Source organism: Ambystoma mexicanum, chromosome 5p, assembly GCF_040938575.1.
Source record: "Ambystoma mexicanum isolate Mex_15411 chromosome 5p, UKY_AmexF1_1, whole genome shotgun sequence".
NCBI classification, from domain to species: domain Eukaryota; kingdom Metazoa; phylum Chordata; class Amphibia; order Caudata; family Ambystomatidae; genus Ambystoma; species Ambystoma mexicanum.
Window position 1 is genome coordinate 949,411,579 of NC_090930.1, and position 22,862 is coordinate 949,434,440.

The window sequence follows — 22,862 nt, forward strand, 5'->3', positions numbered from 1 at the left end:
TCACCACGTTTCCAAGAATACAAGGGGGATCCATACTCAGGCTTAACTAGTTGCATGTCCCAGCCTAGCAAATGCCGTACCCATTTTTTGCCATTTATCACAGTTGTTGGTAAACTCCCATTTTCCATACACATTCCAAAGGATTTGGTCCCATAACAAGAGGAATTAAAATCGCCACCTAAGATGATCTGCACATGTTGCATAGTTGAGAATATGTCTTCCAATATTCCATCAAGTACTTGCAAAATTCGATCCCAGGTGATACGGGCTCTATTCCAATATAGTCAGATAATTATTAAAGCTGTATCATAAAATCCCTTAACTTTTAGATGGATTACCAGTAAGCTATCATCTCTTAACAACAACTTAACATCAAAGTTACAACGATTGCTTATGAGAACAGCTAAACCACCAGACGGCCTACCCTTTGGACCCCTAGTAGCTTCCATAGTATAGGAAACAAAGCCCTCAATATTAAAAGATGACATATGCATGGTTTCCTGCAAAAGAAATATTTCATGTTTTTTGCTGGATTTATCATTTCCATACCACCGCTGGAAATTTGCAAGTCCACAACAATTCCAGGATGTAATTCTCAGTTTACCATGGCTATGCTATCTCATCTCTATTAGCTTTTGCTGTAGGACATACACTACTGACACTGGGATTTTGTCAAACAATTAAAGATAAATTCATATCAATCCATCTCAAAGCCAAACAACTTGAGGTAGTCAAAGAAACCAAATACCTTGGCATCCGGCTTAACCAATCAGAAATCTAAAGCAACTGGTCTCACCACCTGAAAAACAAAGCCAGCACACTCGCCAGACAAGATCTCATTATTCTTAAGAAACACAGACAATATTCAATGAATCCTGCAATTACATTTTATAGACAAAAAGTTGTTGCGATCCTCATATATTGAAGTGACGCCTTACTTAATAATATCTCCCGACACACTTTGAACATGATTGAAGGAATCTTCTGGTGTAAAATACTTTCATTACCTCCAGCATATCCAATGCCTAGCATCCGGTATGAATTAGGAATCCAATCTCTTGGATCAATCATCAATTGGAAGTACTTGAATCTGTACAGAAAGGTAATTGATGATGATGACATTCCAGCAATTAAGATACTGAGAACAACAAATAAAGCCTCAAATGATAAAACTCTAAATTCCTGGAAAGAAGCATATCTCCAACTGCTAAATAAAAATGAAATGTCAATTTAGATCTTGATAAACAGGCACCTGGAGGTAAAAAAAAGAATGAAAACAAATGACTGGATAAAAACTGTAAACGAGAACGCTCTGTATCAAATGAACATAGTTTCAGAGATGAAAATCAGAGCGATAAACAAACTTCCCCAATATCTGATAAGATTCCCATGCCAAAAAAATCAGAGATACGTACCTAAGACTTCGTCTTAACATCCTCCCAAAACGGGATTATCTGGCAAGAACAAAACAGATATCGGATTATGATAAATACCGCGCATTCTGCAAACAAATTAGTCAAATTGAAACTATACATCATATTGTAATGGAATCCCCTGCCTTATCCGACCAGAGGGATCTTTTTGGAGGAATGCTCCCCGCCCCAGCCCCAGAAAGTGTACGACGCAGGGCAGAAGAAAGATGGGTGCAGATAATCTCTGGCAAAAATAAAAGACAGATTTTTCTCATCTAATTCCGAACGAAAACTGTAAATAAGGAAGTGATATGTCAAATATAAATTAATTAACATGAATGTAATGTTTTGTGAAGAGTAATGAAATGTAAAAGGTTTGTATGCAAACTATAACATTAAAAAAATCAATTACCCCAATTGAAAGCGTTACAAAAAAACAAACAAAGTTACACAAAATCGTCACTTATACACAACTTCATCAGTGAATAAACCTCAAAATGCCTTGGTAATTTGGACTGCATTACAAACATTGCTACATAAAAACATTAAACAAAATTGTTACGTATGATTTTATATTATAGGGTTAATAAGGGGTGTGAGGGAGTAGCCGTAAAGAACACCACAGCTGATTGGAAAGGAAGCTGAAATAAAAGGACCAACCTTTACTGCCTGTGATCTTGAGTTAAAGCTACGCTCTGAATTAAACTACAGGTCTTGCTACAGCTAGGGTTTGTTTGAGTCAAATTTCCATGTATTGTTTACACATGTTAAGAACCCTTGGTTTTCTTTCTCTTGATCATACAATTTGGACAGAAGAAGCTCCACAGTGTTCCATTATCTCTGTCAACTATCTGACCCATACCAACCCATGCTGACACACACCCCCTATTTGGCTACTTCATGTATGAGCAAACCAGTGTTACTGTTGTGTTACTTACGCACACCAACAATCCAGCATTCCTGAGTGTGTGCTAAAGAATCATCTGATTGACATTCTACAATTCCAGGAGCATAGTTTAAGCATAACATTACAGAATCCCATGTCCAGAGCAACCTTTAACAGTGCATTACTTCAACAGCAGGTAGTGTCAGGCTCATCTTTACCACGTGGACCAGCTGTAAAATGGTGCTGGTTGGAATGGAAGCTGGGATATTAGAATGCAAAGCGTTTGGGGGTGGAATCAGGAGCAACATAAGAAAGTATGTTTTGGGTGGTGTAGTTGTCAATTAGGGAAGAACAACTGAAGAATGTTCTCTTTTTAAGCTCTCAGCGTGTGCAAGTATAAATACAAATTAAGACAACTGGTTGTAAACAGTTGAACTGCGCCACAACAGAAAAATCAAAGAAAAGTACACAACAGCCTGTACAACTGTACTTTTCTGTACAGTTGTACAGGCTGTTGTGTATGATTATTCTGTTGTGGCGCAGTTCAACTGTTTACAACCAGTTGACTTAGTTTACATGTGGATGCGGGGCTAGGCATTCACAATTTACGAGTTGACCGCGGCCGCTTATCAGACTCTGAATTAACGGCATTAGCGCTGGTACTCTTTGTGGCTCTTCTTGCCCACTACCCTTGGTTTTATAAATACAAATTAGAAGTCTTTTCAAAGATCTTGGTTCAGTAAATATTGTACACCAAGAAGAGAAACCGTTAATTCCATAAAGGTATCCCTGGTCACCTAATAGTGAAATGAAGAGGCCAAAGAGGTACTGCAAATAATTATGTTACCCTAGCTCTTCAATATATTGGTCCTCTCCTAGGCAGACACCCTCGTGGCTTTGAAACACCCTCAGATGGTTACCATTTTTCGACCTTTTTTGCTGGAGATCATCATTCATGAATCCCTTGCAGTGGCGGACTCGGCCGCAAAAGCTCAGCATGACATTCATGAACAAAGTGAATCCAGGCTGACTGCGAGATCTACAGTGAAGGCTGGTACAGTGGAAGGGAGCGTTGTCCAGCAGCAGGAAGAGTAAACAATGGTATTCTGAGAAGTCAAATCTGATGTTGGTGGCAGGAGCTAGCAGTGTTCTTCCTGTTGGAAGACATTATAAAGTTAGACACACTAGTAATCCACACATAAGACCCAAACAGCCAAATTCTTTGGAACTGTGACAAAGTCCCCTTCCTGGTTCCGGGCACCAGGAAGATGGTGACTCAGGGGCCAGGTGCCACCCTGAGGCATTGGATGTTCAGCCTATGGACAGTATGGGAAGGAACCCTGGTCATCCCACCTTGGTCCTCATCACATGGGAGAGGACAATTACAATGCAATAACACGTGCCAGTCTTGGTGGTCTGAACCCTCTTCACCCAACCACCCCAATAGAGCAGGGCAGCCCTAAAAGCCCAGACCCTGCCGACATCTCTTGTGAAACCTGTAGGGAAATGATAAATCACCCCCTCTGCAACCGAGGGAGCCTAAAACTCTCTGAGCGAAGCTTTCACATAGCAAAGGGCAGATTTCCCTTTAAGAGAAACTAAGCTCCACGGGGATTGTGAGTGTTTTGATACATGCACACTCTCACCCAACACATCATAGAAGTCCGTAACGAATGCTCATTAGCACTCTCAATGATTTCCTCATTTCAGTGGACTCAGTTTTATCAGTTAGTAACGTTTGGAACGCTGAGAAGTAGAGTTTCAGTAGCATTGTTCCCCTGTAAGTAATTCTCACATTGGTGATACCATGTTTCTATTTCACTGTTCGGTCTATATGAAGATAGAAACAAAGTATCCACAAAGATTATCTGGTTCATTTACAGCCTTTAACTATCACACTGTAAACTGAGAAGCCCTCTGCTCAGTGCAGGCAGCACCAGGGAGAGTTGGAGGAGGAAAACTACCATTTAAGATGCTGGATAGTACAATTATGAATTTGATCCAGCCCCTTAAATCCATGTAGCCCCAGGTGCACTCAGTGACTGCAACCAATCTCAACCTCCACATACTTTCAAGCCACAAGTGCAGACTCCCACTAGAAAAAGAGTATAAAAGCACGTAGCCCCATTTGTTCAGTATAGTTTGCAGCAACAGGAACCTTGCTTTTGGAGAAAACTGGAGACTGGAGATCAGTGGAAGAGCAGAGGCTGGAGAGAGGTAGGAGATTGGAGAGGTGGTAGCAGTGGAAAGCAGGAAGAGGTGGTGAGAGTTATGAGGGTCAAGGGGGAGGTGGTTGATATTAAAGTTGAAGAAAACTGTTCATGTATCTCCATTTCGTCGCAAGCTACATTGGTTCTCTATTGAGGACCATATTAGGTTCATGACAGCCTGTATAGTCTTTAAGTGTGTTAATGGTATTGCTCCTTTGTATCTGAGAGAGTTCATTCAGTCATATCACCCTGTAAGACAGTTACACTATCCCCCAGTCATCCTACAAATCACGGGGCGATAGAAGATTTGCTGTCTTTGGCCCAAGGCAGTGGAATTCTCTGCCACTTGAATTAAGGACTACGAGCTTGCTTCCTCAGTTTCGCCGAGCATTAAAAACCTTTTTGTTTAGATAGACAACTCTCCTTATGTTGAGGATTTAATGTTGGTTACAACTTGTATCTGATTTTTGTCATCTGCGCCATTATACAGTTTATTTTGTTAAGTGCGCATTATAAATTCACAAATCAAAAAAATCAAAGGAGGAGGTGGTTAGATCAGCAGGTGAGAGTGGCAGAAGGAGGTAGTAGGAGTTGAATAGGTGATGGATGAGATGTTACCAATAGATGGAGGTTGTTAGAGATAAAGGAGTGACAGGGGAGGTGCTAACATCAGGAGGGGGATGGTTGCCCATAGAGATAGTAAAATGCGGACCCAGGAGTGGAAGTGCAGAGAAGGTTGTACGAATCAGGGTGCAGGAGGAGATGGTTAATCCCACAGGGAAAGAGGAATTTTTAAGTGACACTGGGGAGGTAACATTGGGAGGAGAGAGTGATACAGAGGAGGTGATGGAAGGTACACCTTGCAGAGTGACATAGGAGATGGTAACATCAGGAGGTGGACAGTTGCAGGAGGAGGTAGTATGAACAGAAGTCCATAGAAGGCGGTAGAAGTCAGAGTGCAGTACAAGGTGGTGAGACCCAGGAGGAAAGAGGAGGTTGGAAGTTGTAAGATACATTTTGGTTAGCGTATGAATACTACATTAGGTGGGAAACCGAATCCAATAACCCAAAATTATAGAGTCCCACTCCACAATGCTGGTCAAGTAACAAGGGATTTTATCAAATCACACATTTATTTAAATAAAGAAATAAAAGATGAACTCAAGGCAAATGTGGTCTCCAGGTTTATGTAGGGGAAGGCACCACAATCACAGACAGATGGTCTACAAAAAAAAAAATACAGTTCGAAATTACAATAGGTGTGGTAATTTCAATTCTGTTGCTTATCTGCCAATATTTCGCCACTTCCTTTGCATTGAAACATTTTCAAATTACACATGAAGTTACATTTGTAGCCTTGCTTTCACCAATGATAGCAATACTATCATGGTCACAGACCTTAATTCTGTGGGCTTGGTCTCTTGCCCCGCCTTAGGGCCCCAAAGCACCATCTGAAGCACTGTGGGTGGCCCCAGACCAGGTTACAGGCAAGGGCAAGGTGGGTTAAAGCATGGCAGGATTGGCGGTATACCAGAAGTACTTGAGTGAACTGGCATTTATGGGCATTCATGGGTAAATACAGGAGCATGGGACACTTTCAGGGATTAATAGAATCATGTTGGGTACATCCTGTGCCTCGCAGCCCCTTCAAGATGGAGGCATCCTTAGTTGCAGGCCAGTCTTCTGGGTGTGGATGGGGCTGGCTTACTACAAATAGCCACGCCCAAACCAAGATTCTCGCTTCGCGTCGTTCTGCTGATGCAACATGATGCTCCCAGCATTGATCCTGCAAGGGAAAAGAAAACAACAATTAAAGTCTGCAAGCGTGCGGCCCTCCGATTCCCCAGCAGCTGTTACTAGCATTCGATCATCGCAGCGACGCCTTCCAGGAAGCTCCGTCTTCTCGAGATCAGCTGCAGTCTTCTGGATTCCCTCCGGCTCCTCGAACATCGCTCCGCTCGTCAGCTGTTGCAGCCGCATGCCGTGTTCTTCTTCCTGTGAGCGGCTTCTCCATGGCGGAATGTCGGCTATTTAACAGCTCTCCTAGCACCAAGGAAAAACAAACAAGAAAGGTCAGTGAACAATTAGGACCACCTCATGCGCTCCCAACAAGCACAAAGTTAACCGTGAGTGCCTAGAATAAAAGACAACAAAGCGCTTTGAGGACATTATGAACAAAAGGCGCTGTAAGTAATAAAAGGAATATTAAGCGCCACAGTTGAAGGAGTAAGGCACGCATTGGGACATTAAGGGGTCACAGGCTCTTAAGACACATCATCATCATAGTGGCGCCAAGACAATACCAAAGGCGCTAGCACCACAGATCTAAAGACCATTTGCAAGAGAACTGTCACGTGAGCATTTGCAGCAACCCACCTGATAGAACTCCTCAATAAAGAACATTCATGCCACAGCAGGTCTGGGCGGAACCCCAACAGCCAGTGAATTAACTGGCCGCATCCAAAAGCGCCCCTGTTGAGATGTAGCAGGATGGAGAGCTTCCTGAAACATAAAAACGGGTGAGAGAGGACCCCAGAGGTTGGGTATCGGGTGGTACTGGGTGGTGGCTCCTTCCTGCACACCGCATCAGCTGACATTCCTGTACATTCCCTTTCAGAAACACGTTTCACAGTCCAGTACTCCAGCGCATACCAGAAAAGGCAGTAGTCGAGGATTCCAGGTGCCCCTGCAGAGCTAAGGTGAGCGTTACAGGACCCGAAGCCTCTTACTGAACCTCTGCCTGGGCATCATGGAAACCTCAGACACAGACCAATTAGCGCAGTTGCTAGGGGAACACTCCGATCAGAGGTACACGCAGCCTGCCAGGAATCTAATGCCCTACGGAGGGAAGTGGTGGTAAACAAAGACTGTACCGAGGAGCTGGCCAGACAGCTCCTCGCTAGTCAGGCCAGTCAATCCCCATTACCACGAAGCCAACCTCAGGCCCCGGTGTAGGTCGTACTCCCTGGTTCCGTTCCTCTAGCCCCACCGGTACGGTTCGTAGGGGACCCCAAGAAGTTTGCTACCTTTGTCAATCAATGTCGCCTACACTTCTTATGCAAGCCAGGGGTGTTCCTGAATGATCAGTCCAAGGTAGCTTTTGTTTTGTCTTATTTGGGGGGAAGCGCGGCCGACTGGTCCGTTCCCTTAGTGAACCGGGATGATCCAGTACTACGAGACTTTGCAGGATTCCAGAGGGAATTAGAGAAGCTGTTTGCTCGCAACACTAGGGGACACGCCTTGGATAATGAACTATTGTCACTCTGGCAAGGCAGTCAAGACCTGCTCACGTATATAGCCACATTTAACCGATTGGTTGCTGAGACCAACTGGCCAGAGGAAAAGAGGACTACCCTGTTCTATCGGGGTATGCGGGGGGAGCTAAAAGATGTACTAGCTCAGGTGGTGAACCCGCCTGACGGGTGTGCCGGGTACATAGACCTTGCTGTACAACTAGACCATAGACTACAGGATAGACGAGCTGACAGGGCACGGGCCGGAGGGAGAACAACCTACTTACGACCTAAGGGGAATCCATCCCGTCCACCTGAGAACCAACCTGAGCCCATGCAACTGGGAGGAATTAGGGGGCCCCTTACCAGAACAGAGAGAGAAGACAACAGCAACTCTGTTTGTACTGTGGCAAGGCAGGCCACTTTTTATGGGAATGTCCAGTAAAACCGCCCTGAAAAACCGTAGGTGCCTTGGAAAGAGAGGAAGCCATCCCTCACTGGGAAAACTCCAGCGCTCGACAAGCGTAGGGGTCCGCTCGCCGAGCAGGGAGAAGGAATCACAGACCTCCCATTTCGCCATGCCGGTAGTTCTAATCAACCAACAACAGCCGTCTGAAACGCACACCCTAGAGGCCTTCATAGACAGTGGAGCAGTAGGAAATTACATAGACCAGAATCTGGCAACGCGGATTGGCCTACCTATATGTCCAAAAGTCGCAACGGAGAGCATTACTACCGTCGATGGTTCACCACTGACTTCCGGATTAGTAACCCACACCACCAACGTGGTAACACTCCTTTGCCAGAATGGCCATAGGGAAGGCATTACCTTCGATTTAATAAGTGCTCCACAGTTTCAGCTGATTCTGGGGATTCCTTGGTTGGAAGCTCACAATCCACGCATCGACTGGCGTGCCAGGGAGCTGTCCTTCTCCAGCGAGTGAGCACAATCCTGCTATGCGGACCAAGCACACTCTCCAGTAGAATCAGTCCACGCAGTTGCAAGGAGTGAAGCAACATTAGGACCAACGGGTGTATAACCCCCTGTTTATTCTGCCTATCAGGATGTGTTTCAAAAGGAAATGGCAGAAACTTTACCACCACACAGGGTATATGACTGCCAGATTGACCTTATACCAGATGCGCAAGTGCTTTGCAGTCTTATCTATACACTAACGGAACAGGAAATCCAGCACCTAAAGAAGTACCGTGATCAGTATTTGGCAAACGGGTTCATTCGGCCATCCAAGTCCCTGGCTGCCTCACCCCTCCTCTTTGTCCCTAAGAAGGAGGGAGACCTTAGGGCATGTATCGATTATAGATCGTTCAACCAAGTAACGGTCAAGAACAGGTATCCCTTACCCCTGATCCAAGAATTATTGGACCAAGTGAAAAGTGCCCAAATATACACCAAACTGGACCTCAGGGGGGCCTATCATCTGGTACACGTAAAAAGTGGCGATGAATGGAAAACGGCTTTCAGGACAAAGTACGGGCTTTACGAGTATCAGGTGATGCCCTTCGGGCTCTGCAACGCTCCAGCGGCATTTCAAAGTTTTATGAACAATGTGCGGAGAGATCTGTTGGACATTTGTGCGATCGTCTACATTGACGACATTCTGGTCTATTCTTCCACCGAAAAAGAACACATCGGACATGTGCAAGCAGTACTAGAAAGGTTACGCAAAGACCGGTTGTACGCCAAACTGGAGAAATGCTCCTTCCACGTCAACGAAGTTGAGTTTTTAGGATTTGTTCTTACTCCTCGTGGCATCCAGATGGGCAATTGTAAGGTGGATGCGATACTCAACTGGCCTTCACCAACCTCTGTAAAGGAAGTGCAAAGTTTCCTAGGTTTTGCAAACTTTTATCGCCGTTTCATTCCCGGTTTCTCACTAATTGTGCATCCCATCACAACACTGTTACGAAAGAACCAGTGCTTTGTCTGGACCAGTGAAGCCAAAAAGGCCTTCCAGGACCTCAAGCAGCTGTTTACATCAGCACCGGTTTTACAACATCCCAGGCCTGATCATCCATACATAGTAGAAACCGATGCTTCCAATGTTGCCATGGGGGCTGTTCTCTCTCAAAGAAACCCTGAAACTGGCCATTTACATCCGGTAGCTTTATGGTCTAAGAAACTATCCCCAGCAGAAAGAAACTACGCCATCACGGACAAGGAGCTTTTGGCAATAAAGGCAGCTTTCAAAGAATGGAGACACTACCTCCTAGGGGCCAGACACACAGTTACAGTAATCACAGACCATCGTAATTTACAATACCTCTGTTCTGCCAAGGCTTAGTCATCATGTCAGTTACGGTGGGCCTTGTTCTTCGCAGAATATGATTATGTGATTACCTTCAGACCAGGAGTCCGGAATGGCAAAGCGGACGCACTGTCTCGCCTAGGAGAAGGAGACAATGCGTACATTGCACCAGAACCAATCTCCATTATACCCACCGATAAGATCTTGGGCGTGGTGACCGCATCCCCATCAAACGAGTTGAGAAATTGTATACGAGACCAGCTAAATCCTACAGACTTACAGGAATGTGTCTCGACCAGTGCCAGTCATACGGTTGAGGATGGGTTACCATTCTATATGGGTCGCCTCTATTTACGACAGAAAGCTCAACAGGAACTAATCATTGCTAACCATGACTCTACTTTGGAAGGCCATCCAGGGTTAACCAAGACAATGGCCAAGATTAAACAGGGTTATTGGTGGCCGACTTGGCGGAAGGACATCATTCAATACGTAACGACTTGTGGAATATGTGCACAAAACAAGAATACTAAGCAGAAACCTGCAGGACTTCTACGCCATTTAACGGTACCTCCAGGCCCCTGGCACACGCTGAGTTTGGATTTTATCACTGACTTACCTCCCTGCGGCGGGTGCAATACCATTCTAGTGGTGGTCAATATGTTCTCAAAGATGGCGCATTTCATCGCCCTGAAGGGACTACCTACGGCAAGCACCTTGGCGAAAGCATACAACAACTCACATCACACAGCAACCGGGCAAACTCTGTTTTACATTCTATTTGGCCAGCATCCACAAACTTCCGACTTTGATGTTTCAAAGGAATTAGGAATGCCCGCTGTCAAGACCCTGCATACCAGAATCCATACAGCATTCAAGGAAGCATGCGAGCACCTTATCCTTGCAAAGGAAAGACAGAAGAAATTTGCAGACCAACGCCGTCAGGAAGCCCCAGCATACAAGGTTGGAGACTCTGTATGGTTAGCTTCAAAACACATATCAACGAGAAAACCAAGAGCATTTCATCCTCGATACCTGGGCCCGTATACCATTAAGGCTATAGTTAATCCGGTCGCCATGAAACTGGATTTACCCACAAGCATGCACATCCATCCAGTGTTTCACGTCTCCCTCCTGAGACCTGTGACGTCAGGGACCCGCTTAACAACGCCTCCACCCCCAATACTCATAGACGGAGAACCTGAATATGAAGTGAAAGAGATATTGGCCTCTAAAATACTGTGATCCAAATTGTATTATCTGGTGGATTGGGCCGGGTATGCCCCACAGGATAGGTCCTGGGAACCCAGTGATTAGGTACACGCACCAAGGTTAGTCAGGAGATTTCATCGCAACAATCCGACTAAGCCTGGCCCTGTGATACCAGGTTCATTCTTGAGAGGGGCCTTAGGGGGGAGTGCTGTCATGCTCACAGACCTTAATTCCGTGGGCCTGGTCTCTTGCCCCCGCCTTAGGGCCCCAAAGCACCATCTGAAGCACTTTGGGTGGCCCCAGACCAGGTTACAGGCAAGGGCAAGGTGGGTTAAAGCATGGCAGGATTGGTGGTATACCAGAAGTACTTGAGTGAACTGGCATGCATAGGCATTCATGGGTTAATACAGGAGCCTGGGACACTTTCGGGGATTAATAGAATCACGTTGGCTACATCCTGTGCCTGTCAGCCCCTTCAAGATGGAGGCATTACTTTTGCTGGCATCCTAAGTTGCAGGCCAGTCTTCTGGGCGTGGCTGGGGCTGGCTTAGCCAAGCCCAAACCAAGATTCTCGCTTCGCGCTGTTCTGCTGATGCAGCGTGACGCTCCCGGCATTGATCCTGCAAGGGAAAAGAAAACAACAATTAAAGTCTGCAAGCGCGCAGCCCTCCGATTCCCCAGCAGCTGTTAATAGCATTCGATCCGCGCAGCGATGCCTTCCAGGAACCTCTGTCTTCTCGAGATCAGCTGCAGTTTTCAGGATTCCCTCCGGCTCCTCGAACATCGCTCCGCTCATCAGCTGTTGCAGCCGCATGCCGCGTTCTTCTTCCTGTGAGCGGCTTCTCCACGGCAGAATGTCGGCTATTTAACAGCGCTCCTAGCACCAAGGAAAAACAAACAAGAAAGGTTAGTGAACAATTAGGACCACCGCATGCGCTCCCTACAAGCACAAAGTTAACCGTCAGTGCCTAGAATAAAAGAAAACAAAGCGCTTTGAGGACATTATGAACAAAAGGCGCTGTAGGTAACAAAAGGAATATTAAGTGCCACAGCTGAAGGACTAAGGCACGCATTGGGACATTAAGGGTTCACAAGGCTCTTAAGACACAGAATCATCATAGTGGCACCAAGACAATACCAAAGGCGCCAGCACCACAGAGCTAAAGACCATTTGCAAGAGAACTGTCACGTGAGCATTTGCACCAACCCGCCTAATAGAACTCCTCAATAAAGAACATTCACGCCGCAGCAGGTCTGGGTGGAACCCCAACAGCCAGTGAATTAACTGGCCGCATCTAAAAGCGCCCCTGTTGAGATATAGCAGGATGGAGAGCTTCCTGAAACATAAAAACAGGTGGGAGAGGACCCCAGGGGTTGGGTATTGGGTGGTACTGGGTGGTGGCTCCTTCCTGCACACTGCATCAGCTTACATTCCTGTAAATTCCCTTTCAGAAACATGTTTCACAGTCCAGTACTCCAGCGCATACCAGAAAAGGCAGTAGTGGAGGATTCCAGGTGCCCCTGCAAAGCTAAGGTGTGCGTTACAAATATATGCTAAAATCAAAGAGGTTTTACAGGTCCCATACTGCTCTTGCAAATATGGTGCTGTGGGCTGCTTACACGTGTGTGCAGTTTACAATATGCTTATAATAACTTACATTAGATTTCTGACGGTTTTGAGTAGGGAAGTAAAGTTTTCAATTTAGAATGCACAGATCATTTAGAAAATTCATACTATTATCATGGGGATATAAATGACACAATTAAATGTATTCTCACTTCCTATTATTAAATTACTATCACCTTCACTTCACAGAATACACATTATTAAACATATCTTTATTTGGCCATGGTGCATGGCCCTAGAACCATGGTGTAAAGTCAGCTATATCTGTGATTGTGCTTAAGGTTCTTTTTGCATATGACTTACTAAATACTACCCTGTCTGCGTTGGGAAACGTTCCCTATTATACAAAGTGCTCACCTCAGAGCAAACATGTTTGTATTTATTTAAATGTAATCTCCTTCGGCTTCAAATAAAATTAAAGCAGGATGTAAATCAAACTAGCAAGCTCCAATGTTTTCTATATCAGTCGAATCTCATTAAGATTTAAGTACAATGGGAAGCTATAATACCTTTCTCTTCAAATATGTGGATGTTTCTATTTGAAATGAGCACCCCTTAGTAGAAATGACCCCCAATTCCCTTGAACCCAGGGGCTGATGATTATAGTGGTTTATCTAATTACATTTGGGAAGTTTTCATACTCACTTTGAATTGATCTTTAATGCTATGGAGCCAGGTGTGACCCTCTTGGTTTGCAAGTCTCTGTCAGCAAGCCCCTCCTGGTTCCTTCTTCAATTTTTCAGGGAAGGAAGTCTGGCTCCAGGCTAGGTTGGCTCAGAATTGCTCATGAACAAGGCACAATTCTGCAGATAGTATCCTGACTCAGCACTCATCCAATGGGGGCATGTGCTCTTCTTCCTGTCAACTTTTCCAGAGTCATTCTAGCTCTTTCTGTGCTCATACTATCTTTAATATGTCGTAAATTTCCAATGTTATTTCATAATTATGTCACACTGTGTGATTAGCCAAATCTTTCCATTGGCCTGCTTCATTGGAGGATTATTCCAACACTTGTGTACAGGTGCGTTATAAATGCCCTATCATATCATTATTATATTTTTGACATGAGCAGAGGACGGCTTATTTCACACCTATACTCCTGAATGCCATTTAGTTTTTCTTCCATATTGTACGGGAGCAAAATGCTCATTTAATTAAATAAGTATTTCTGGAATCTGTGTTTGAAGGCACACACCGTGGTATGCAACATGACTATTTGGCATATTGCCTGATAAAGTTATTATTTCTTCTCACGTTTAATAATCTATGATTAATGTATAGAATTGGAATTTGATGTCATATTAAAAAGGAGTCTCTGATCTTTAGAACACAATCATTCACATTGTTTTAAGTCTTATAGTTCCACACTTATGAGTAATATTCACTTTTACATATAAAGTCAATGGTAAAAAACATCTACTGTTTTAAACCAACAGAATTTGAAGATGAGTGGTCATGTCCTGTAATTGAACTCAGGGTGTCATGCTCAGCACACGAGTTATATGCAAACAACTGTTTGTAAGGCCTTAATGATTGATCAGGAAATTGTGACAGGCATCATTGTAAACAAATTATGTATCTATGAAATTCTTCTTGGTCATTGAAAAAAAGCCCCACCCCATCCCCCCAATCAATGGACATGTCAGAATTTCAAGGAACGTTCTAGAAAACTCAAAGAAAAGACAAAATATTTAACATTCCCACATGGGAAACAACTACAAAATAAAAATCTATGTCTGCTAGATTGCCTTCAAGGGTGCTTCTATTGCATTACTGTTTAAAAGTGTACATTTCTCATTTTCAATGGATGACTTAAAGGTGGGAAAATGGGTAGTGGTTAATCAACCTTTCCCCTTTGTCTTGAATTGTTCAGCGCCAGTAACAGAACTCTGATTGGTGATGTAACCAGGAAATGACTTCAATTACCTTGTTTGTCTAGGTATTTACACAGTGAGTTATCCTTTTGCTCCCAGAATACTTCTGTGCTTGATAATTACACAGAAAAGGAGGCAGGGTATAGACAGTCTCCCAGTATAGACATCACAGGAATTATTCTATCAAATCTATAATTCCAGAAACACATACACCTCTAAAATATTTATTAATTTCCCATGGCATACAGTGAATATATATATATACCCACACCCCTCAGTTCTTACAAATTAAAAGGGGCCAGGATTTAATCTATTCCGCTTTGCAGTATATTTCCCCTGAGAATTATATTTCCCTTGGAATTATACTTACCTAGCAATTTCATTTGGCTCTTAAGGACTGGTTCAATTCTCCCACTATAGGAACAGGTGGGCCTCAGTCAGCAAGATGGGATCTGCCTCCCTCTGTGGCCAGGTTCCCTTTGTTTTGTTTTGTGTCTGGCCTGAGGCCTTCACTCCAAGTAGGTATCACTTACTGTGCTCTGCTGATAATCCAAAATGGGTGCAAAGGAAAGCAATCTATTCCATTATCCTCTCTGTTATAAATCCACATTTCTCTCCTTCCATCAGTCAACAAGTCAGTGAGCGAGTGAGTGAGTCCCCAGAATCTGTGTGTTTGGACTTTTTATAGATAAGAAACCCCTTTATAGTTGGGTTTAAGTTCTCTAATTTGTCATTGTATGTGATTGGACAGTGTTCCAAAAGTGACATCGGAATAAACCATCCCTTCCATACCCATTGGGCATATTAATGAAGAGGGCAGTGTAATGGGACTGGCTTCTAAACCCAGTTTCCCTCCCATTTGATGTGATGTCATCTTGAAAATTTCTATATTTAACAACTCTAATTTTTTAAAAGATCATATTCCTCACATGTGACTATGTGACTAATTGGTTCATCAGATTGCTACCATTCACGTAAATCCCCTCATGCAATTCCATCTTGGCATGACATATGGTGGGGGTGTTGTAGATTTTCTTGTTTTACCCTCTGATACTTTTATATAAAACTAATATTTCCATCTCATAATAACCGGGTGGCCGTCACGGACGCTAGGATATATGAATCACTAGCGCACACCATTTCTGCGCAGAAATGTCTACATTTGCATAATTTGCATAATGAAATAAAAGTACAGCTGATAAAGCTTTTCACCCCAAATAATTTAAAAGAAATAAGTCTCTAGGACCAGAACATCTGATATTATATAATGTTAGTTCCTTTGCATCTGAGGTGCTGGGCAATTGTTGACTCCTGAGAATGCTGGTTGTCATTGCACATGTTCTTTGAAATTTGGCTATAGAGGACCATGCATGAGTCAGTCCTGCCCCCTCAAGTAATTACAGCCACTTGTTACCACTTTAGTCAGACTCAAAGTTTACGTAGGTGTGACTTTCCTTACCCTTGGAAGAGCTAGCTGATGGGAAAGTCATATTACTCCAAGAACAGCCCGCTGCCCTGAATCAATTCTGTGTATAAGGCATTTGTCTTCCTCTGAAAGGCCTATCTTTGAGAACAAAAAGCATTTGGTCCTTTGCTGAATTCCAGAGAACATCAAAGTTGTATGATCAGCTTCAAGTCCTGGCTGCATTTCCTTGGCAGCAGACAACCGCTTCCAGTTGCTGTGTTACTGTCGCTGCAGGGTGCGGGGGGAATGCCGTTTTGCTGTCCAGTCCATGTTGTTTGTTTATTTATTCACTTTTTATGCGCACCAGACCTGTAGGTAACAGGGTGCAGCAATAAGAAAATGCAAGGCTTACATGGTTACAAAGTAAAACAATATACAATATACGAATATAAAACTTACATAGTTCCATAATATGCAATATACAAATGTACAAGTTACCAGATATTACACTAAATATGTATGCTAAGTCAGTATTTACACTGAGTCACAGAGTAGAGTGGGTTACACATAGTCTTCTAAGCAGTGCCAGAGAGGGCAAATGGGAGTATCCTGAGCCAGGTGATAGGGGGCTAGGGGTCAGTAGAGATGAGATGTTTAATTATATTTTTTCTGAAAATGTTGCTGGCTTTGTTCACAAATGCAGCCTTTAAAAGTCATTTTGTTCCCCATTGCTTTCACATGTCAATAAAACAGGGCAATATCCTACATCTCCTTGCAATCAAACTCCTATCAACATTTTACAATTTTGAGTATCTTCAGGTTTTCTAATGCTGATTCTTAATCCTGTATGGGAAAGTATATACAATGCAGAGCACAGTTCGGTTTGAACTCTCCTATGAAATGTGCTTTTCATCTCAGATTGGACTGTTTTCGATGTAATAAAGGTTTCTGGATACTTCATGTAACTGAAGAGATTTCTTTTTGTGCCTGTGAAATATTTTGGATATATATCCTTGATGTAGATGGGCTGCTAACATCGCTCATTTACTTGCATGTGTCTTTTTTTTAAATATGCGCAGGTTGCCGCTCACATTTTGATTTTTAAATGGAAAGTGTTGCTTTGCACCCTTTTCTTTTGGATACATTGCATTACATTGTAAATCTCATGTGTAGACCAGAAACACTATTTTCTTGGTATGTTAGTTTATTTTTATAAGACTGTCCCCTGGGAGACTCCCGGTATTAGTATCTTGCTCTGAGTTGAAACTCAGGTGAACTTTAAGTTAGCACAATATAGGGCTGTTGAATACAAGTGTTATTTAACCGAAGAGACCCATTCCTTCTCCTTTTTGTTGATTTATAATTGTATCATTTTTTTCCATTCAACATTACTTCACATTATTTGAATGCAATGCATTGCAGGATTCAATACACTTATAAATAAGCTGTACTGCATTTCAAAGCAAACAGTATATTAGTTGACAAAATCACAGATGTATACATTGGCTTTATGCATTGTATGACATAAATATTTCTATAGTATTTGTTTTCTTGCATACTTGGGCCTTTCGCTCTGCTATTGTGGCAGGCACAGTTCTCTTGTTTTTAGTGCTGTCTCTCGAGAATGCAAGTGACTAATGAAACTGTTTATTTTTTTTAATTGATGCATTCTTTTGGCTTCTCTAGCTTTACACTGAGACAGTCTCCATGTCTTGTGTTAGGTGCTGTCGATTACAAAAGGCAGCAGCTAATGACCTGCTTTGTCAACTCAATATTTCTCCAAACAGTTGAATCATAGATGTCACCCTTGAAAAAGCAGTGCCACATTTCAGCGCCTCTTGCTTTAAATTCAGTCAGTCTTCATTTGCCTTTAATTCTCTCCACAAAGTGACACGGAGGGGGGGGGGTGTTACGGAGGTGATGGAACACTGCAAGGTGGAGATGGTAGTGATGGCTGCAGTGATGGGGTGGTGAAGGTGGTAGGAAGAATCTCCAAAGTGTGTTAACAGTCGGAGAAGGAAATACACCAAAGGAGGTAACACTCAGAGGAGGAGATGGCTTAGAGGCAACAGCATTGCACAGAGAGTCCGGAGTAGACCAGGTGGTAATATACCGAGGGGTGGTAGCTGATGCAAGAACATAGGTGACGACAGAAGGGCAGAGTTGAAGGATAAAAACCAACACAGAAGAAGTAGGTTCTTGTGGGCCCGGTTGTCCCTCAGCACATCCAGGGTGTCGGGGGAGAACAGAATGGTTTAGGGAAATTGCTGTGTTGACAGAGAGGTGGGGCAGGAGAAACCAGGAGTAAGCCCAGGCCAAATTCCCTATCTGTGTCTCCCTTTTTGCTACATCCACTGACCTATTTGCCCACAAGGCTTTGCAACTGAGTGAGTCATGAGGTACAGGGCCTGGTAACGCCTGATCTAGACTGACAATAAGGCAAATTAATCCTGCAGTGCCAAAAAGAGGTGAGGTAAGCCCTTTTGAATTGCGCAAAGTGGGACATTTGCTTCAGAGGTCGGTAAGCTCTAGGAATCCACGTCTTCTGGAAGATACATTGGAAAAGAGGAGGGTCTTTGTGGGCGAAAAGGGCACGTCCCCTTTGAGGAATCATTTTGACCTTTTTTTCATTTTAAAAGATTACATTTAAGTTGCCCACTTTCACGACAGATTCCTTTGGCTTGGTGTCCTTCTTAGTCCAATTTAGAACCCTGTGACAAACTCAGGCAAAGGCATACAAACAACCCAAAGGCTCACCAGGAGGCACTGTGAAATTGACAGAACTAAGAAAATATCAGAGTCCTTAAAGCAGCAGCACATCCATCTGGTATGGGACACTATGAAAAGACATACAAAACAAGCCATAAGATGTCATAGGCTAAAGAAGGGAATTCAATTTCCTGTGGTCTGGGGGCATTTCCGCTGTTACATTGAGTTAAGAACGCCGGGAACTGTTTGGCAAGTTCACAGACTACTTTGAGGATGTGGCATGGACCCAAAAACTCTTGGAGAGAAAGAGAAGATCAAATCTCCACTTTCCAAGGCACTGGGATGGTGACAATAATGCACCGTCCTTCATTAGCAAGGTCTGTCCCATCTTTCCCTTCAGTCCTTCTTTGTTCTTTATTAGCATTCTCTAAGGTTATCCCTACCTCAGAATTCGATTCACTCTCCTGTGCTTGTGAGATCAAATACTGTTTATAAGGATTCCAGATATATTTGGGTTTGGCACAGGGATGAACTACCACTCGATATTCCATTTCCATTTTGTTACAATGGAGAATTTCCTCTTTTCATTATGCTATTCTAGGCTGTTGTGCCGTCCCGCCTTTTATCATTGCCAACCTCTGCTTTGCCAAGAGCAATAACAACCCTGCCAGCTTTCTTGCATGACTCGAGATCTGCTTAGTATATCCCAATAGGGCCACCATTGGTGCAGGATTCACCCACTCCCCTATAATGTCACTTATTGTTTCGAAGATCTCGTCCCAGAAACAAAGCATGGTGGGACAGCTCGACCCCGCTTGAATGAAGTTTGCCGGTGTAGCTGCGCATCTGATGCATTCATCTGAGGTATCAGGATAAAAACAATGTGAGACTGTAGGAGTGTAATAGAATTGGTGAATGTATTTAAAGTGTATCAGCTCAAATGTGCTATTCAGGGCTATTACTTAGTTTGCACCCAGCTGTACCACAACACCTCATCTGTTAATGCAGAACCCAGTGTGGGCTCCCATATCCCTGGGATGGCTCTACCCATTCCACAGGGTCTCAAAAATGTTACGATGGAGGTTAGACACAATCCCATTGGTGTCCACTATTCCTATCATCCCATCTAGTATTGGGGCTGTCTCCGGCTCATTCGGAAAAGTGGACATCAAGCCTCTTAAAGAATCCCCTAACCGGAAGTATATAAACAAATCCAGAAATGTGACATTCCCCTTGCCCTTCCTTCCTTCCACAGAAAGGAACTGTCCCTCCAGGACTAGGTCCCGAAAGCACGAGATGCCCAAACGTTTAATACACCGTACAAATCCGCGTTCACTCGTCAATGGCAAACCAGAGACATGCATAACCGTCAGTTTAGGAAAGTAAATGAACTCCTCTTTCCCTTTCCCCTCTATATGAACCCAATCTCTGCAGGTCAGCACCACCATTTCCTTCGATCTAGATGATCTACCATGGGCTGTAAGTATGACCGCCCTGAGTAAGGATGGGGCTGCACGGGCCCTCTCTATCTCTATATGTCGTCCATCTGCCCCCCCGCCAAACCAGTATACCAAGAATCCCGCCTGAGCTGTGTAATAATATGTTCAAAATCGGGTAGCGCCAACCCACCTCCCCCCGCCCATTTACCAGTGGGGAACCAATTTCGTCAGTGACGAACGTGATTGTTTTCCTGCCCAAATGAACCATGAAATCACTGCTTGTACCTTACAGAAATATGACTTAGGTGAGAAACACATACAGAAACCTGAGTAAAAGGACCATTTTTATCAAGGAGATCCTCCCATAGAAGTTTAGGGGAAGCCCCATCCACCTTCCCATGACCACCTTGGTTTGTTCTAATACCCTACCATAATTGCATTGGTATAGAATCTCTGGCGAACAAGCAAAGGAAAGGCAAACCCATCATTTAACTGTCTGGTAGAGTCTTTAAGTGGAAAAAGCACTGATTTTGTAGCATTTATTTGCAATCCTGAAAATTCGCCAAAACGTAACACAGCCATTATGATCGCCCTTAGATTATCCTGTGTGTTTCTGACATAGATCACCATGTCATCCGCGTATAGAGAAACCACCACCCTATGGTTATACAACTGTATCCCTCTGTGTGTGTGCTTATCTCTCAGCAGTTGGGCCAATATCTCAATCACTAGGGCGAACTACAGGGACAAAAGACGACACCTCTGTAGTGTGACTCTCGTCAATGGGATGACTGATGTGAGCTTACCATTAACCCTAATTCTAGCATGAGGCGAGGTGTAGAGCAACGAGACCATGGGTGCAAATCCATCCCCAGCCTTCTCAAAACCGTGAAAGATTGTCTCTGATTCATCTTTAACTAGCTTCTGCCGAGCAGAATGCACGTTTTACTATCTGCCAGTTCGCCCTGTATCAATTTCAGTATCCCAGACTCCCTCAAGCTACACTCCCATTACCATGCACTTGAAAGTTTCCCAGAGTGTTGAACATGAGGTGACCGAGCCCACGTTCTCAGCCAAAATGTGTAATCCCTGTTCTAAATACCTCATCAGACAGGCCCTCACTCGTGATCTACCTCCCATCTGTCCAGGCACCTCTAGCACCATGACCACCAGTGCATGGTCCGACATTGTATGTGTCAGTATATTAATCCCCTCCACCCAGCCTGTTATCTTGTCAGATATCAAAAAGTAATCTGGCACAGACGCCAACTGGTGAACCGTGGAGCAAATTGTATAACCTTGCTCACCACATGCCTGGTTCTCCATATGTCATTCAATTCCCATGCGCTTGTAATTTGCATGCCGACTTCGAAGGGGGCCCTCCAAGCTCCTCCGGTTCTATCCAGATCTGGCTCCATCATTGCATTGAAATCCTCCACCCACACTTTCACACCCGAGGAACCCTTATCTAGCTGCACAACTATCCATTCCAGCATGTCCATCGTATCTTGATTAGGACCGTAGTAGTTAATTAAGGTGGGGGCCTGACCATGCACAACTCCCATAACCAGCAGTGCCTCCCTCATGAAGCTTAACCACATTTGTCAGGCGAAACCCAACTGAACCATGTATCAATATACAAACTTCTCCAGAATAAGATGAGTAAGAGGAGAAGTACTGGTGACATCCCCATCCTTGCCAAAAGCATGATTCCCCGATGAGGTCATGTGCGTTTCTTGTAGAAATGCTATGTCGATGTGATGGTGCTTCATGTATAGTAACATTTTACGGGCCTTGGATGGACAATTCAAACCTCTAATGTTCCATGTCATACAGTTAATTTCCTTAGCCATACCAATGTAAAACATCCATAAACAATCCCCAGCATTCTGCCGCCTCCCTCTTCGGTATACCGGCTGTGAGGTATACCTGCCTCGCCCAGTTACCCTTTAGGACATCTCCAGAATCACTGTAACATACAGGAAGAGGAACTCAAATATCAAGTCATGGTGAGCCCCAGAACCTCTGCTCCCCTCCTAAAACAGCCCCCTTAAAAACTCCCCCCTCACTGGCAACCCCAACATGCCAGTTACTTCCACCCCTTCAAAAACTCTGATTGTCATAAGCTTCCGCTGGAGGGCAGCCCAGCACTGCGCCACCGAAACATCATAATGTGTGCCTTCAGTCTTCAGTACATAACCATACTTCACGAGGAGTCCCCCCCTCGCCCCTGTTTATTGTTCCCCATGAACCTGGGAACCCTAGGCAGCGATTCAAGAAAAGTGTTGGCCTCCTCCGGGGACTGGAAAAACAGTACTTGCCCCTCATGTTCCACCCAGAGCTAAAGGGGGAAGAGTATGGCGTATTGCATGCCCCTCTCCCTGAGCTTTTTTTACGCTGATGTTTGTCTTCCTGGTAGCCTGAACCTTATCAGAGAGATATGTGAAAAGTCTAATGGGGTCGCCTTCATATGTCAAAATCCCATTCTCTCTTACCTTCCGGAGGGCAAGATCCCTATTTCGATAGTTCAGCGTTTGTGCTATGATCGGTCGACCGGCGCTCTAGACATCGGTTTTCTGTCACTGGGA

The 22,862-nt window shown here is 44.0% G+C and overlaps 1 protein-coding gene and 1 long non-coding RNA gene across 6 annotated transcripts in view; one reads left to right on the top strand and one right to left on the bottom strand.

Annotated features, from left to right (window-relative positions):
- The window catches only part of LOC138481316 (uncharacterized), an 81,140-nt gene extending 64,650 nt beyond the window's left edge, over positions 1–16,490 (bottom strand). The window contains exons 1-3 of the long non-coding RNA XR_011274217.1: positions 16,181–16,490; positions 1,416–1,454; positions 1,008–1,090 (exon numbers count right to left, since the gene is read on the bottom strand). This is a non-coding gene — a long non-coding RNA (uncharacterized lncRNA). The remainder of the gene's footprint in view (positions 1–1,007; positions 1,091–1,415; positions 1,455–16,180) is intronic.
- COBL (cordon-bleu WH2 repeat protein) overlaps positions 1–22,862 on the top strand; it is a 1,669,181-nt gene that overhangs the window by 1,268,296 nt on the left and 378,023 nt on the right. The gene's annotated exons all lie outside the window — the stretch shown is intronic.